This window comes from Lissotriton helveticus, chromosome 2_1 (assembly GCF_964261635.1).
Source record: "Lissotriton helveticus chromosome 2_1, aLisHel1.1, whole genome shotgun sequence".
Classification (NCBI taxonomy): Eukaryota; Metazoa; Chordata; class Amphibia; order Caudata; family Salamandridae; genus Lissotriton; species Lissotriton helveticus.
The window spans coordinates 474,841,482-474,859,660 of record NC_136059.1 but is presented as its reverse complement, the minus strand read 5'-3'; positions in this window follow the sequence as shown (position 1 = coordinate 474,859,660).

The following is an 18,179-nucleotide window of genomic DNA, read 5'->3' as shown; positions in this document are numbered from 1 at the left end:
TCCTACTGAGGCGCAGCCGCTGTTAGTGATACACAGTGCTACTGAGGCGCAGCCACTGTTAGTGATACACAGTCCTACTGAGGCGCAGCCACTGTTAGTGATACACAGTCCTACTGAGGCACAGCCACTGTTAGTGATACACAGTCCTACTGAGGCGCAGCCGCTGTTAGTGATACACAGTCCTCCTGAGGCGCAGCAGCTGTTAGTGATACACAGTCCTACTGAGGCGCAGCAGCTGTTAGTGATGCACAGTCCTACTGAGGCGCAGCCACTGTTTGTGACACACAGTCCTACTGAGGCGCAGCCGCTGTTAGTGATACACTGTCCTACTGAGGCACAGCAGCTGTTAGTGATACACAGTCCTACTGAGGCGCAGCAGCTGTTAGTGATACACAGTTCTACTGAGGCTCAACCACTGTTAGTGATACACAGTCCTACTAAGACGCAGCAGCTGTTAGTGATACACAGTCCTACTGAGGCGCAGCAGCTGCTAGTGATACACAGTCCTACTGAGGCGCAGCCACTGTTAGTGATACACAGTCCTACTGAGGCGCAGCCGCTGTTAGTGATACACAGTCCTACTGAGGCGCAGCCGCTGTTAGTGATACACAGTCCTCCTGAGGCGCAGCAGCTGTTAGTGATACACAGTCCTACTGAGGCGCAGCCGCTGTTAGTGATACACAGTCCTCCTGAGGCGCAGCCACTGTTAGTGATACACAGTCCTACTGTGTCGCAGCCACTGTTAGTGATACACAGTCCTACTGAGGCGCAGCCGCTGTTAGTAATACACACTCCTCCTGAGGCGCAGCCGCTGTTAGTGATACACAGTCCTACTGAGGCGCAGCAGCTGTTAGTGACGCACAGTCCTACTGAGGCGCAGCCGCTGTAAGTGATGCACAGTCCTACTGAGGCGCAGCAACTGTTAGTGATACACATTCCTACTGAGGCGCAGCCACTGTTAGTGATACAGTCCTCCTGAGGCGCAGCCGCTGTTAGTGATACACAGTCCTACTGAGGCGCAGCAGCTGTTAGTGACGCACAGTCCTACTGAGGCGCAGCCGCTGTAAGTGATGCACAGTCCTACTGAGGCGCAGCAACTGTTAGTGATACACATTCCTACTGAGGCGCAGCCACTGTTAGTGATACAGTCCTACTGAGGCGCAGCCACTGTTAGTGATACACAGTCCTACTGAGGCGCAGCCGCTGTTAGTGATACACAGTCCTCCTGAGGCGCAGCCACTGTTAGTGATACAGTCCTACTGAGGGGCAGCAATTGATAGTAATACACAGTCCTACTGAGGAGCAGCAACTGTTAGTGATGCACAGTCCTGCTGATGCGCAGCCACTGTTAGTGATACACAGTCCTTCCAAGGCACAGCCACTGTTTGTGACACACAGTCCTACTGAGGCGCAGCCAATGTTAGTGATACACAGTCCTACTGAGGCGCAGCAGCTCTTAGTGATACACAGTCCTACTGAGGCGCAGCCACTGTTAGTGATACACAGTCCTACTGAGGCGCAGCCACTGTTAGTGATACACAGTCCTACAGAGGCGCAGCCGCTGTTAGTGATACACAGTCCTCATGAGGCGCAGCAGCTGTTAGTGATACACAGTCCTACTGAGGCGCAGCAGCTGTTAGGGATACACAGTCCTACTGAGGCGCAGCCACTGTTAGTGATACACAGTCCTACTGAGGCGCAGCCGCTGTTAGTGATACAGAGTTCTACTGAGGCGCAGCCACTGTTAGTGATACACAGTCCTACTGAGGTGCAGCCACTCTTAGTGATACACAGTCCTACTGAGGCGCAGCTGCTGTTAGTGATACAGAGTCCTACTGAGGCGCAGCAGCTGTTAGTGATACACAGTCCTACTGAGGCGCAGCCACTGTTAGTGATACACAGTCCTACTGAGACGCAGCCACTGTTAGTGATACAGTCCTACTGAGGTGCAGCCACTGTAAGTGATACACAGTCCTACTGAGGCGCAGCCACTGTTGGATGTATGACGGTACGACGCGTACCGTCACAACGCATCCCTTTACACCGCGTCCCTTACAACGCAAGTCGTTACCACGACTTGCGTTGGGGGCGCGGATTTCGAATAGTATAATTTACTATTCTAACACCAGTCCCCGTGAACACTAGGGAAGGTGTTGGGATAGTAAATTTACTATTTTTAATCCTTTAGCGCCCTCCAGCGCAAGCCGTGGTAACGACTTGCGTTGTAAGCGACGCGTTGTAAAGGCCACGCGGAGTAAAATCCGCGTGGTAAAGGATGTTTCCCCCACTGTTAGTGATACACAGTCCTGCTGAGTCGCAGCTGCTGTTAGTGATACAGAGTCCTACTGAGGGGCAACAACTGTTAGTAATACACAGTCCTACTGAGGGGGAGCAACTGTTAGTGATGCACAGTCCTGCTGATGCGCAGCCACTGTTAGTGATACACAGTCCTTCCAAGGCACAGCCACTGTTTGTGACACACAGTCCTACTGAGGCACAGCCACTGTTAGTGATACACAGTCCTACTGAGGCGCAGCCGCTGTTAGTGATACACAGTCCTCCTGAGGCGCAGCCACTGTTAGTGATACACAGTCCTACTGAGTCGCAGCCACTGTTAGTGATACACAGTCCTACTGAGGCGCAGCCGCTGTTAGTGATACACAGTCCTCCTGAGGCGCAGCAGCTGTAAGTGATACACAGTCCTACTGAGGCGCAGCAGCTGTTAGTGACGCACAGTCCTACTGAGGCGCAGCCGCTGTAAGTGATGCACAGTCCTACTGAGGCGCAGCAACTGTTAGTGATACACAGTCCTACTGAGGCGCAGCAGCTGTTAGTGATACACAGTCCTACTGAGGCGCAGCCACTGTTAGTGATACACAGTCCTACTAAGGCGCAGCAGCTGTTAGTGATACACAGTCCTACTGAGGCGCAGCAGCTGTTAGTGATACACAGTCCTACTGAGGCGCAGCAGCTGTTAGTGATACACAGTCCTACTGAGGCGCAGCCACTGTTAGTGATACACAGTCCTACTGAGGCGCAGCAGCTGTTAGTAATACACAGTCCTACTGAGGCGCAGCAGCTGTAAGTGATACACAGTCCTACTGAGGCACAGCCACTGTTTGTGACACACAGTCCTACTGAGGCGCAGTCGCTGTTAGTGATACACAGTGCTACTGAGACGCAGCCACTGTTAGTGAGATACAGTCCTACTGAGGCACAGCCGCTGTTAGTGATACACAGTGCTACTGAGGCGCAGCCACTGTTAGTGATACACAGTCCTACTGAGGCGCAGCCACTGTTAGTGATACACAGTCCTACTGAGGCGCAGCCGCTGTTAGTGATACACAGTCCTCCTGAGGCGCAGCAGCTGTTAGTGATACACAGTCCTACTGAGGCGCAGCAGCTGTTAGTGATACACAGTCCTACTGAGGCGCAGCCACTGTTAGTGATACACAGTCCTACTGAGGCGCAGCCACTGTTAGTGATACACATTCCTACTGAGGCGCAGCCACTGTTAGTGATACAGTCCTACTGAGGCGCAGCCACTGTTAGTGATACACAGTCCTACTGAGGCGCAGCCGCTGTTAGTGATACACAGTCCTCCTGAGGCGCAGCAGCTGTTAGTGATACACAGTCCTACTGAGGCGCAGCCGCTGTTAGTGATACACAGTCCTACTGAGCCGCAGCCACTGTTAGGGATACACAGTCCTACTGAGGCGCAGCCACTGTTAGTGATACACAGTCCTACTGAGGCGCAGCCACTGTTAGTGATATACAGTCCTACTGAGACGCAGCCACTGTTAGTGATACACAGTCCTACTGAGGCGCAGCCGCTGTTAGTGATGCACAGTCCTCCTGAGGCACAGCAGCTGTTAGTGATACACAGTCCTACTGAGGCGCAGCCACTGTTAGTGATACACAGTCCTACTGAGGCGCAGCAGATGTTAGTGATACACAGTCCTACTGAGGCGCAGCAGCTGTTAGTGATACACAGTCCTACTGAGGCGCAGCCACTGTTAGTGATACACAGTCCTACTAAGGCGCGGCAGCTGTTAGTGATACACAGTCCTACTGAGGCGCACCAGCTGTTAGTGATACACAGTCCTACTGAGGCGCAGCAGCTGTTAGTGATACACAGTCCTACTGAGGCGCAGCCACTGTTAGTGATACACAGTCCTACTGAGGCGCAGCAGCTGTTAGTAATACACAGTCCTACTGAGGCGCAGCAGCTGTTAGTGATACACAGTCCTACTGAGGCACAGCCACTGTTTGTGACACACAGTCCTACTGAGGCGCAGTTGCTGTTAGTGATACACAGTGCTACTGAGACGCAGCCACTGTTAGTGAGATACAGTCCTACTGAGGCACAGCCGCTGTTAGTGATACACAGTGCTACTGAGGCGCAGCCACTGTTAGTGATACACAGTCCTACTGAGACGCAGCCACAGTTAGTGATACACAGTCCTACTGAGGCGCAGCCGCTGTTAGTGATACAAAGTCCTCCTGAGGCGCAGCAGCTGTTAGTGATACACAGTCCTACTGAGGCGCAGCAGCTGTTAGTGATACACAGTCCTACTGAGGCGCAGCCACTGTTAGTGATACACAGTCCTACTGAGGCGCAGCCACTGTTAGTGATACACATTCCTACTGAGGCCTAGCCACTGTTAGTGATACAGTCCTACTGAGGCGCAGCCACTGTTAGTGATACACAGTCCTACTGAGGCGCAGCCGCTGTTAGTGATACACAGTCCTCCTGAGGCGCAGCAGCTGTTAGTGATACACAGTCCTACTGAGGCGCAGCCGCTGTTAGTGATACACAGTCCTACTGAGGCGCAGCCACTGTTAGGGATACACAGTCCTACTGAGGCGCAGCCACTGTTAGTGATACACAGTCCTACTGAGGCGCAGCCACTGTTAGTGATACACTGTCCTACTGAGGCGCAGCCACTGTTAGTGATACACAGTCCTCCTGAGGCACCGCAGCTGTTAGTGATACACCGTCCTACTGAGGCGCAGCAGCTGTTAGTGATACACAGTCCTACTGAGGCGCAGCCAATGTTAGTGATACACAGTCCTACTGAGGCGCAGCCACTGTTAGTGATACACAGTCCTACTGAGGCGCAGCCACTGTTAGTGATACAGTCCTACTGAGGCGCAGCCACTGTTAGTGATACACAGTCCTACTGAGGCACAGCCACTGTTAGTGATACACAGTCCTGCTGAGTCGCAGCTGCTGTTAGTGATACAGAGTCCTACTGAGGGGCAGCAATTGTTAGTAATACAAAGTCCTACTGAGGGGCAGCAACTGTTAGTGATGCACAGTCCTGCTGATGCGCAGCCACTGTTAGTGATACACAGTCCTTCCAAGGCACAGCCACTGTTTGTGACACACAGTCCTACTGAGGCGCAGCCACTGTTAGTGATACACAGTCCTACTGAGGCGCAGCAGCTCTTAGTGATACACAGTTCTACTGAGGCGCAGCCACTGTTAGTGATACACAGTCCTACTGAGGCGCAGCCGCTGTTAGTGATACACAGTCCTCCTGAGGCGCAGCAGCTGTTAGTGATACACAGTCCTACTGAGGTGCAGCAGCTGTTAGGGATACACAGTCCTACTGAGGCGCAGCCATTGTTAGTGATACACAGTCCTACTGAGGCGCAGCCGCTGTTAGTGATACAGAGTTCTACTGAGGCGCAGCCACTGTTAGTGATACACAGTCCTACTGAGGTGCAGCCACTGTTAGTGATACACAGTCCTACTGAGGCGCAGCTGCTGTTAGTGATACAGAGTCCTACTGAGGCGCAGCAGCTGTTAGTGATACACAGTCCTACTGAGGCGCAGCCACTGTTAGTGATACACAGTCCTACTGAGGCGCAGCCACTGTTAGTGATACAGTCCTACTGAGGTGCAGCCACTGTTAGTGATACACAGTCCTACTGAGGTGAAGCCACTGTTGGATGTATGACGGTACGACGCGTACTGTCACAACGCATCCCTTTACAACGCGTCCCTTACAACGCAAGTCGTTACCACGACTTGCGTTGGGGGCGCGGATTTCGAATAGTATAATTTACTATTCTAACACCAGTCCCCGTGGACACTAGGGAAGGTGTTGGGATAGTAAATTTACTATTTTTAATCCTTTAGCGCCCTCCAGCGCAAGCCGTGGTGACGACTTACGTTGTAAGGGACGCGTTGTAAAGGCCACGCGGAGTAAAATCCGCGTGGTAAAGGATGTTTCCCCCACTGTTAGTGATACACAGTCCTGCTGAGTCGCAGCTGCTGTTAGTGATACAGAGTCCTACTGAGGGGCAACAACTGTTAGTAATACACAGTCCTACTGAGGGGCAGCAACTTGTAGTGATGCACAGTCCTGCTGATGCGCAGTCACTGTTAGTGATACACAGTCCTTCCAAGGCACAGCCACTGTTTGTGACACACAGTCCTACTGAGGCACAGCCACTGTTAGTGATGCACAGTCCTGCTGAGGCACAGCCACTGTTAGTGATACACAGTCCCACTTTTTTTTAGCAAAATGACATCCCCAGGTGATGGTAATCACCACAACACAGGGAAGAACTAACGACTTCCAGTGATTATTATATATTTATGTATTTGGTCACAGAAGCACGAGTAAAAAGCAGCAAAGAAATTATTAATGGCATCAGCCACTAAACTGGTATGTACCTTGATAAAATACTTGGGATAATCACAGGTCTACAGTAAGGGAGGTGGGAAAAGATTATTGGGTAAGATGGCTCAGCAAGTTACACAAATATAGAAGTGGACAACGAAATTAAGGACATGGTTTAAAGGACTTAAGCTAAAAATCTGTGCTCAGCATAGTGTGCCCCGACTGTATTTTGCTACTTCTGTCATTGCATCCAGATCTATAAGACAACAAGTCAGATTAAACCTACAAAAAGCCAGGAAAATTGGCTTTGTCAATGGTTGTTGGTTGTAGAAGATAAGTAACAAACACCTATGGCTTTGTTGTATATAATACTGAAAATGGTTTAGTTCTTGCAGGCAAAGTTGTGGTATAAGGTTAGAGTTGCTGACTTTGGAGCTAGCGGGAAGTAGGCTCAAGTCATGGCGTTGGCTCACCATTCTGTGATTCTAGACAAGCTTCTGATCCTCGTGCCTACCAAAAATAACATGAACATTGTCTTTGTGTAATGTAACTGGTGCGCACGTGAAACGCATCAATGCATGCGGGCCAAGTTTGCGTTATATAGTATTGCAAAAAAAAGAAATGACATTTAAAACTGTGAACTGCTGCCAAATTAATATTGGTTTTTCCACCCCAAGGGAGAGGGCAAAAACAGAGACCCCGATAGGGACCCGTCTCAGCACCTGCTTGGACCCGGCCCACTTACAGCCCTGGGTTAAGTGTAGTGCTGACGGAAGAAAATCATAGACCCCGAAATTAAAATCAGTGTAGAAGCAATGCAGAAAGAGAAAAGAAGAACAAAACTGGGTAAAGAGTAAGAAGCAAAATGGACAGTCAGGTCGGAGAGGAATAAGCCACAAGGACAGCGAGTGGAAGAAGAGGAACCACACTTACTCTCCCTGTGATTACCAAATAATGAATGTGTCCTTGTGTAACGTAACTGGTGCTCATGTGAAGCGCTCCAATACCTTCGGGTCGAGTTTGCGCTATGTAAAACTACAATAACAAAAAAACAACACCTGGACTGCAATAGCCAGATGGGAGGAGGGAAAAGAGGCCATCACACGTTGTGCTGTGTGATGGCCAACCAAAATGTTCTCTGAGTGAAATCACCATGAAGAGAGCTAAACACACAAAGGAGGGACTTTTACAGAAATGCACCAATAAGAAGCCAGCATTTCTGAATGCCACAGATAATAACCAATGGCAATTGGTGGGTTTGCCAAACCCCATATAAGAGATATAACAGGTTGCTCGAAGCTCGACCTAAAGAGTATCCCACATTTGCATATCAGGGAGATTTTGTACTTGTAAAGCACACGTTGTATAGGTGTTTTGCAAGGTAGGAGAGACAGCATGCACATATCGAGCTGCAGATGATGTTTGTGGTAATAGCAGAGAAATCAACAGTAAAACTGTCTCACCAGTTAAAAAATCAGGACCCAAACAGACAAAATACAAGCACACCCACTGACCTGTCAGACCAGCCCTTCTAGCACTGCCAGTTTGCCCTATAAATCAGTCGACCATGCAAGAATCTTATGTTGGTGCTGTTAAGCAGGGCACGCCCACCTTCACTGAAGCACATAATCCAGACAGGAGGTGATGTTGGATTGGTGCCCTTGTTTGTTTTCCAGTTGCAAATGATTTTGGGTGTTATTGTCATACATTTCCAAGTTAACCTGATACTGCTGCAGAAGTTTCAGCGGGGATCAATTTTCTCTAAATTACCTCCTCTGAAGTTAATCAGAATCAGAATTATGCTACTACATCTGTACACATACACTAGTGCATGGTAATAAGGTACATTTTTATTTATCATTACAAGTAATACAATACAGTTCATCACCTTTGATAAAGCCATGATCAAAAACATAATGTTCACCAATCATAACACATATACAATTTATTAAAGAAAGACATATTAACATTTCCCTGGTGGCCCTGCCAAACGGAATCTATAAAATCCTTGCGACTCAACCAGCTGCCCTAGGAACCTCTTGTTTAGGTTCAAATTTCGCAAGAGTCAACATCGTGTGGTTCTGGCAGATCACTTAATCTCCCTGTGTCTAAATGTGTGCAAAATCTTTTATGGAATCCCCACTTGATGTACCCAATCTTGTAGATTGGCCCCTGACCCCTCACTGTCACAACAATCTGTTGATTCGCCGCTAGGTTCTTGCTATAGAAATAACAATACATACATACAAGCACACATACCTTGAACTTATATATATTTCTGTTAAGCAATATTTTTTAAATATTTCAATTGTTATATATTTGGAAGAAAAATGAAACTTCAAAAAGTTGCTCCAATGGTCATCAATTCACATAGCCATCTTTCGCTAAATAAGTTGCTCTAAAGCCAATGAAAAAGCATGCCACTGAATATGTACACAAACACCACAGCAGGGTAAGAATGGACACACAAGAGCTGCACCCCCCTCCCGCCGGAAAATTCATGTTGTATAACCTCTTTTTCAGAAATATTTATAGGCAGCTTGGATGGAATCTGAAGCATGACTTTTAATGGACCTCACCGAGGAATGCATAAAATAGAACTTTTTAGTCATTCAACCTGCTGGTGCTGCAGTCCAGAGGGAGGCACCCTGCTACTTGTGGTGTGGCACTGCTCCCATCTGCAGCCATTGCATTCTGGTAGACGATGATGGATACGGTATGCAATGCCAGTGACCTCCATATTCCCCCATCACCCCATCCAGCTTTGCTACATATTGTACAAACACTGACGGACTGTCCACGCGTACCCACACAGGGATGACAGCGTCCATATTGGTGGCCAAGGTCTGCCTCCTGCACCCCTGGAGGCAGTGATCCATCCCTACCCTGGTGTCTTGGCTGAGAGAGCGAATGAGGACGGCTCACTGCGAACACGCCATTTATAAAAGCAATAATAAGATCTTCGAACAAGAATAGGCGCCTCTTCTAAATGACACAGGACTCAGTTTAAGAGACATCTGACTGGTCTAACACCCCCTGCTGAAATCTTCAGTCTTGTTTCATACTCTTTCTCTCCCGTGACCCCTGTGAGACGACCTCTTGCCATTGATACCCAACTGCCTTGACAGGGCTGTGGCTACACTTATATTATTATGGCCCCTACCTTACCTCTTATTCCAACAGAGAGATAAAACATCCTGTCTGGTTAGGAAGACTGATTGCCGACAGTAGCCGTATGTTCATGATAATGTTCCAAGCGCTATTGTTCTGAACGAATGACCCTGAAAAATACAAGGCTTAGCTTAATGGTTAGGGTTTTTCATAAGTTACAGTTTTTATTGTCGCTTACCCTAATCCTTTCCAGATCTCCCCCACCACATGATGCACTTTCCGAACACCTCCAGCTGCCACCCTCCCATTGACAATATGGAAGCCTCTCTTGTTCTCAGGAACATCCCTCGCCACGATTGGGCCATTTCAACTCTTTCTGGACCAGTTGTAAGGTGACGCGAATCGCCCTGTGTACTTTACAGGGAAATTATTGTTTAGTGGAATGCGGAGGCGGGAGGTATCCTCTATATCTTCATATAACGCGTGTTCTGTGCCCGCTATTATCAATAAAGAATTATTGCAAAAGAAAAGACATTCTATTACATTTTGTTTCCTGCCCACACACTGTACCAACTAGCATTGATAAACCTAATAGGTGTAGCATTTTGTAAGGAGAAGCGTTTGTAATAGTTGTGTGACTTTGGAAGTCTGTCCTCGAAAGAAAATCCCATAAGAAAGTGATACAATAATATGGAAGATGGGAGTAGCGTCCCTTTCCTGAACAGACTGCACTCATTGGCTGTACTGTATAAGAAAAGTGTTATGAAAAGGGGCCAGAAGACGATGCTTGCATTATAAGTGGTGAACTCAAAAAGTAAAATATTACATACTAGATCCTCTGTAATAAAGTCTGTGAGAGCTCACATGTTTACTTTGTGATTTAAAATCAAAAAGCTGTATATTCAGCATTTTATTATAACAGAAAAGCAAACCAAATGAGCATGCAAGAATGAATAGAACTGTATTTAAAGCAGTATAAAGTATCCGAAGAAAAAGCACTTCCTAAAGAAAAAAGGCATAAATCAGTCATTAAAATGCCATTGTTTCATTAAAAGTACACACAGCTTGTAGTCTAACAAAATAATTACTTAGCTCCATCACCACAATAAACAAATGGGACACTGTAACTATCCACAAAATGCAATTTCTGATCCAAGCCATGGCAAACCATGACAAGTAATGGATGAAGGGTTTGACCCAAACCCCACTGTGTCTCCACTGCTTATTATACTTTTTTGAAGAACTGATTGGATGAGGTATACCAAACTGCTAAAGCTGTCTATAGCCAGACCTAAAATTCATTCAGAACACTATTGCAGTGCTTTCTACCCATGACTGGTGACTGTTGATGGCCCAAACTCTGCCCCCGGGTCTTTAATGCTCATAAGGGCACCACAACGCCCAATATCAATGTTCTGTAGCTGGTATTATGCTTGTGCTAGGATTTTGTATTCCTTCTGATTCATAGAGAATGCAGGTTTGTAAGATATTGTGTTCTACCAGCTGAAAGTATTGTGCCTCTATAGGCAATGGATTTTCTTTCAAGACAGTGAGTCACCTCCCTCAAACCGAGAGAAGGTGCGAGAAATGCTCCCTCATTATTCAAGAAAACACAAACTGCCCAACTCGATAAGCATGCCCAACTGGATACATTGTTCATGCATTTGATTCCTTTTGTGTTTAGACAGCAAAACATTCATTGTTTAATTCTTTATCAGAACCAGATATTGTTCAGGAATTATTCACCTTAATTAATTATAGTTCCCAAATTAATTATTGTCGGTGTGAAATATACTTATATCATGTCAATAATCAATGAATACTGGATATCACTTTCACTGAATCCCATATTACATTTACTATATGCTCTACGAAACTGAAACTTCATTTGTTTTCCCTGAAGATATCTTACAAGAAACCGAATGTTTCTCTGCATCCAGGGGTAGCAGCAGCTACCCTGGCGTGGTTGCCCTTTTCAACACCTGCCCGTTGCTGCCATTGTTGATATGGACAGAGGCAGCAGCAGAAAGTAAACTGGGCCCTATAAGCTCTGTTTACTTTCTGTCGATTTGACCTTTGCCCTTCCCCTAGCACCTCAGAAGCTAGTAGGATGTCTGTGATGCAAAAAGCGCTGCCACTTGCATCTTGGTGAAACATAATTCATGTTATTAATACATTTTAATCGTTTTTGAGAATAAGTGGTACAGCTATCAGAAAAGAACATCGATCAACAGTGGGACAATAACATTTAATTAGATATTCACAATACTTGGTTTCGGAGACTGGGAACAAAACATTCGCTTCTTTCATTACCTCCTTCAAATTCTGTATTTAGTTGACTCTGTGGGCTGGCACTTAAAAACCATGTGACATGAGGAAATGTACTTTTTCCGATCAGAATAATATATTTAAACACTTCCAAAGCTATTCTTTGAAATCATCATGGAAAAAGAATGCAAACGTTTATTTAGTTTTTCAGGTGCTTGCTAGGAATGTATTTGTGTTAGTTGTTTGAACATGGTAAATGTTTGAAATTGAGTTACTGGTTGGCTGGGGTGTGAGCCTTGGTCAAGCAGCAACCACAACCCTTGTCAGGGTAAGGTACAAGCATACCCCACATTAGCTCGTGCTCAACCCCCTGGTAGCTTGGCATAGTGCAGTCAGGGAGATTAACTTAGAGCAATGTCAATGCATAAAGTATTTGTACAACACTTCAAAAGTAAAACTGTAAAAATACCACACAAAAAGATCCCGCGCAAGGTTAGAAAAATAGATTTGAATTTAATAAATAAAACGAGGCCAAAATGGCATAAATCCAATCAGTCGAATCGTAGTAATCAATGTTTAAATAATAAACTGCAAAATGGTGCCTAAAAGACCCAACAGTGCCTATCTGGGCTCGCTGGACCGAGTCAAAGTCAAACAATCAGGCCGACCATGATGAGGCGCAGATAGGCTATAGTCCCAGATTAGTCCAGCTGAAGTTTTATCTTCTCAAGTTTTGTGCCATGAGTTCCGTCTCGTATTGGAGATGGTCGTGAGGAGAAAGGAGAGAGTCACGGGCAGCGGTCTGTGTGGTGGGAAGAGCAGGCTGTGTGTCGCAGATCAGCATGTTGGAGCTTCGCATTTGTTGTCTACCCCAGGATATCGATGCTGCTATGCGAAGAGACTGGCAGCTTGCGTTGGATTTCGGTGCAAGCGGCATGGGTCTGGTATAAACAGGCCTGTTTGCAGTCGTGAAATGTGCAAAAGCTTGTTTTAAGAGCTCCCGAGCCACACCAAGGATCCAGGACCTGTGAGTGGAGAAGTGTGGCTCAGTGGTTAGAGGCGGCAGACCCGGAAGCTGAGATCGGCCGTGGCCCAGGGTTCGATTCCCCGCCTCTGCGGGTCTCGGGCTCTAAAATTCCACGGACTCGATAATTCTCGCCCCGGTGCCTACTCGACTCACGGGGTCACTCTCTGCGACTCTGGGCAATAGCTTGCTTAATCTCCACTACGGCCCCTCGCGGCGGGATGCCTGGCTTTCACCTTGTGGATACCCTGCCGTGGTATCTCACAGGGGAATACCAGGACGGGTTCCCTAAGCAAGCGCTTAGATACCGTGTCGGTGATTTGCGCTATATAAATACATGTACATTTACATTTACATTTACTTAAGGGTCAGGAACCCGCTGAAGACAGAGAATGCATAGACAGGAACACCTACACTGGTGAGAATATAGAAGTGAAAAACTGAGTGATACTTTTCACCTACCACTCCTTTAAAGTGCAGGTCACAGGCCTTTGAAGAAGGGGGTGTGGATGAATCCCCCTTTGTAGGTGGGTGCAGTTTGTGACTGCAATAGCATGAGAGGGGTTACCTAGAACATGCAATCACTGTGCCTTTTCCTAGTGCATCTCCCAATGACCTGTTTGTCCTTGCATCCACATCATAAATACGTCACAGGCGGAGGGGCACATAAGGATCCACCCCTGCCAGTTTGCTTGGGTGCAAAATGTGCAGCAACTTGAGGGGTGCACAAGTGGTCTCTAATGAAATACACTGCCATACGATTGAAAAAAATGGGACTTTGTAAGCCCAAGGGAAGTGAAACTGCGCTCTAAGGCAGGTTTCCCCCACATACATAATAAAGTTTCACTGCAGACAAAACAGTAAATCATAGTGACTTTACCTATGAGTAACCACTAATATTATACGGCCTAGCCCAGGTCAATATCTAACCCTGTAGCCTCCCCACTGCACCAAGCTACCCGTACACAGTTACTGGGCTGCGCACAGCAGTAGTATCACATGTGCATCCTACACACTTGTGCACACGTGTTCACATGAGACCAGCCACGTACCCCTTACCTTAGCTGCATCGCAGTGACCTTATCTTAAAAGGCGGACACATGGTAAACACGCACAGTGCATTGACTACCGCAGGCGAGACACATGTAGCCAGACTCACCCACAGTAAACAGTCCTGGTCTGAGCGATGACATAAGCAAGTCCAATCCAATCCAAAAATTCTTTATTTCGGCCTTTTAGACCATAAAAGATGCATTGCATATTACATTTACAGGCATATTTAAAAGAGATTAGAATTATAAAAACGTTACATAAAATTGGTTACCAGGTTGTTCCATACATGATAAAGATTTGAAAAACATACATAATTGGGAAGAACATTTCATGTCACGATTAGGAAGCACAATCCATACATTTTAGTACAAATTCATGTTTTTGGTATTTGGGCATTTAACAATTTTTTCCTAATCTGCCACATAGCCATGATAAATTTTGCCACTGAAAAGACTATGTGGGGCAGGGTGCTAGTTGTTAGTATTCTGTATGCATACATATGACTCCTGAAACCCAAGTTCCTGCATAAGGGGACCAGCCAGTGTTTCCTTGGTCTCTGGTATGCAGGACAAAAGAAAAAAAGATGGGTTTCATCCTCATCGTGGGAGTTACAACCTGGACAGATTTTATCGTCCCGCTGTAGCCATTTACAGGTGAAGGTTTTAATAGGCAGAGTGCCCAGCCTCCACTGAATAAACAATTTCCTGGCTGCAATGGGGAAGATAATGTCCATAAAACCTTCAAATTCATATGAGTTTTTGGATTTCAGTAAACGTTCAGTTAGGGTGCCGTTATTAGTTGCAGTCCGGAGGAGATCTAGGCTTTTATCCTTGTGGATTTGAATTAGTCGTTTATGAGAAAGCCTTTGACAACCTAGTTCTGGAGCCTCCCAAAGCTCAGGCAGTTTTAAGCGGTACAGCTCTTTCTTGACAAAAGCCAGCCAAGGAATTCTATCTCGCTGGTTCAGGTCCATTACATGGGTAAGATCACTCCTGTAGTGTGCCAGCTCACTGGTGGACCAGAGCCTATGCCAGAATCTTAATGGCTTGGACTCCAATTCAGCAGCCATGGAGGGTAAACCCACATCCAGTCTTAGGGGAAGCAGGGGTGTGCCACGGGGGAGGGCCAGAAGACGTCTGAGGAAGTTATTCTCCACTCTGACGAGATCTGGACCTGCTCTGTACCCCCATAGCTCACTGCCATAGGTTGCGGCCGCTTTGGCTTGCGTTTTGTACATTTCCAGTGCCGGACTTATAGGTTTGAAGGTTGAAGTATTTACAACCTTCAAAATTGCACCAGATAATTGGGACAGCTTTAGCCGAGATCTTGTTATTTGGGGGTCCCAGGATAGATTCTCATGTAGTGTTACCCCCAAATATTGAAAGGTTGTAACCCTTTCCAGGCTGGCTCTTCCCAGAGTGGGATTAGGTCTGGTTTTTGGGGATGGATTAAAGATCATGAATTTGGTCTTCTCTGTATTGATCTCTAGACCATGTTCTCTACAGAAAAGACCAAATCCATCCAGAATCCTTTGAATCCCCATTGGAGATTTGGAAAGCAGGAGGGTGTCGTCAGCAAACATAATGGCTGGCACCCTCCTGCCTGCCAAAAGTGGGGCGTCGTTGTCTTTAACGTCATCAAGGTGAGATATAACGCTGTTGACGAAGAGGCAAAACAGGGTTGGCGCCAGGACGCAACCCTGCCTTACCACTCTGAGAACAGGAAACCTTGATGACAGCGCTCCGTCCCTCCCGCACCTGACCTGCGCATATTTACCGTCGTGGAGTCTAATTATGGCGTGCAGCATTTGGGTTGGGACACCCAACTCCTTTAGGACCTCCCATAATTTTTTGCGTGGGACCAAGTCAAAGGCTGACCTCAGATCCACGAACACCATGTACAACCTCCCCCCCTCGATCCTCACGGTTTTCCAATACAGGAGGACGAGGCGGAAGATCTGGTCCATGGTGGACGTGTTTTTTCTGAAGCCAGCCTGGAGGGGACTCAAGATTTCATTTGCCTCCATCCAATCAAGGAGATGGTCCAGGAGGAGACGAGAGAAGAGTTTTTGGGGAACGTCTATGAGGCTGATCGGCCTGTAATTGGCTGGGAAAAGAGGAGAACCCTTTTTGTAAATTGGCACTATCTCAGCTCCCAGCCAAGTACAGGGGATCTCCATACCTCCCAAGATGGCATTAAAAAGAATAAGGAGGTAAGGGCCCCAGATCTCAGGGTATTGTCTAAAGAGGTCACCGGGCAATCTATCCAATCCCGGGGCCTTCCCCATTGCCAGTCTCTCTACTGCACTAACCACCTCACCGAGAGTAAATTCCAAACCATCTGCAGGGATGGGTATATCATCAGTGGCCACTTCATAGGCGGAGTGTTCGATATCCTGGTACAGTTTGCCATAGTGGACTTCCCAAGCAGATGGTGCAATATTAGGCTCCACTGCAGCTTTGACTTCTCCCGTGCCATTGTTTACCAGGGACCAACATTTTTTCGAGTCCCTGGTCTCTAATGCAGAGGAGAGATCCTGCCAATGATTCCAGTCCCACTCCCTCTTTGCCAAAGCCATGGCTTCCTTGTAGTCGCGCCTAAGTTTGGCGACCGTGCCCTTATCTGAACCTGCTTTAATTGTGGCAATTAGCTCTATCTTAGCCTTTTTACAGGAAGAGTTGTACCATGTTGAGGTTCGGGTCTGTTTGCGCCTTGGAACTGCCACTGGGTGGAAAACCTCTGCTAGACTAGATTTGCATGGATATTTCCCAGTTTGTCGCTAAAATCTGGGGTTCTAGGCTGGTTAATAAGGTCATCTAGTTCTACGAACTTCGGGAGTACTATATCAAAGATTTTACTAATATTTTCCTCTCTATTAATTATTTTCCCCCATTTTACCCATCGCCTATTAGACCTAAGGGCCAGATTCCCTGGGTCATCATTCGGATTGTTAGGTAATGACTCAGCAACGGGGGCAGGGTGTTTCAAATCTAATAGAAGTAGATTGTGGTCGCTATCTTTTCTGGGGATACTCTAAAATCCTGGACCTTGGACCATAAGCCAATATCGACAAAGATGTAATCCAACCTCGATTCGTGGTCCTTCCTATTGAAGGTACACGATGAGGGGCTGTCTGACGGAGTGCGACCATTACAAGCCCTCAGTGCATAATTTAGAGTGAGGGACATGATTTGGACCGCAAGTGGAGACCAAGATTTGGGATGGGGGATAAACAAGGTGGGACACCCCAAAAGTCGTCCTCAGTGGTGAGGGCGCCCTCTTTTAGACCTTCCAGGGGTTCAAAATGACAGTTAAAATCTCCACCCATCACAATTTTGTGGTCACTTGGTAAAGAGCCCAGAAAGGACGAGAGATCTTCCAGAGTGGGCGATTCCTTGGCTACACAGACTGGACGAGAGTATACGTTTACAATGGCCAATTTAGCTGCATTAGGCCACCTAAGAAGTACACACTGGATGTCCTGCGAGACGGGGACGTTTTCCGCAATACATCCGATGTGGCTAGCTACCCAAATCGCCAGGCCCCCCGAGGGTCTCCCCCTTCCACTCCACCTAGCCGGGATTTCAAAGACTGCGAAACCCGCTCTACTCATTGGGTCCCTTGCCCACGTCTCCTGGAAGAGACAGATATCACTAGTACCTAGTAGAAGATCCCAGTCTGCTGTGTGTATTTTATTTGCAATACCTGTCACATTCCAGGAGAGGACCTCCAGGGTTTCAGTGATGGGATTGGAAAGGGGCCCCTCAGTTGTTTCAAGTGTAGTACCCATAAATGGAGGTGCTGGCAGCCGTTCTTGTATTTCCTTGATGGGTTGGGCAGTAGAGATTGTGTTTGAGGCACAAGGGGCCTGGATAGTTGGAGTACTGCCCATTTGACTCAAGGATGGAGTATCTGCTAGGCCCCTAAGGCTAAGAGGTTTCAGACTATCACCTTGGAATAAATCCAATACTTTGTTAGTGATGTTAGTCAGTCCAGTTCCCATCCGCTGTCCTACAGATTCAGTTACGATGACTTGGTGGAATTGTGGGGAAGAACCCCTTCGGATTCAATCGACTTCATCAAGGCAG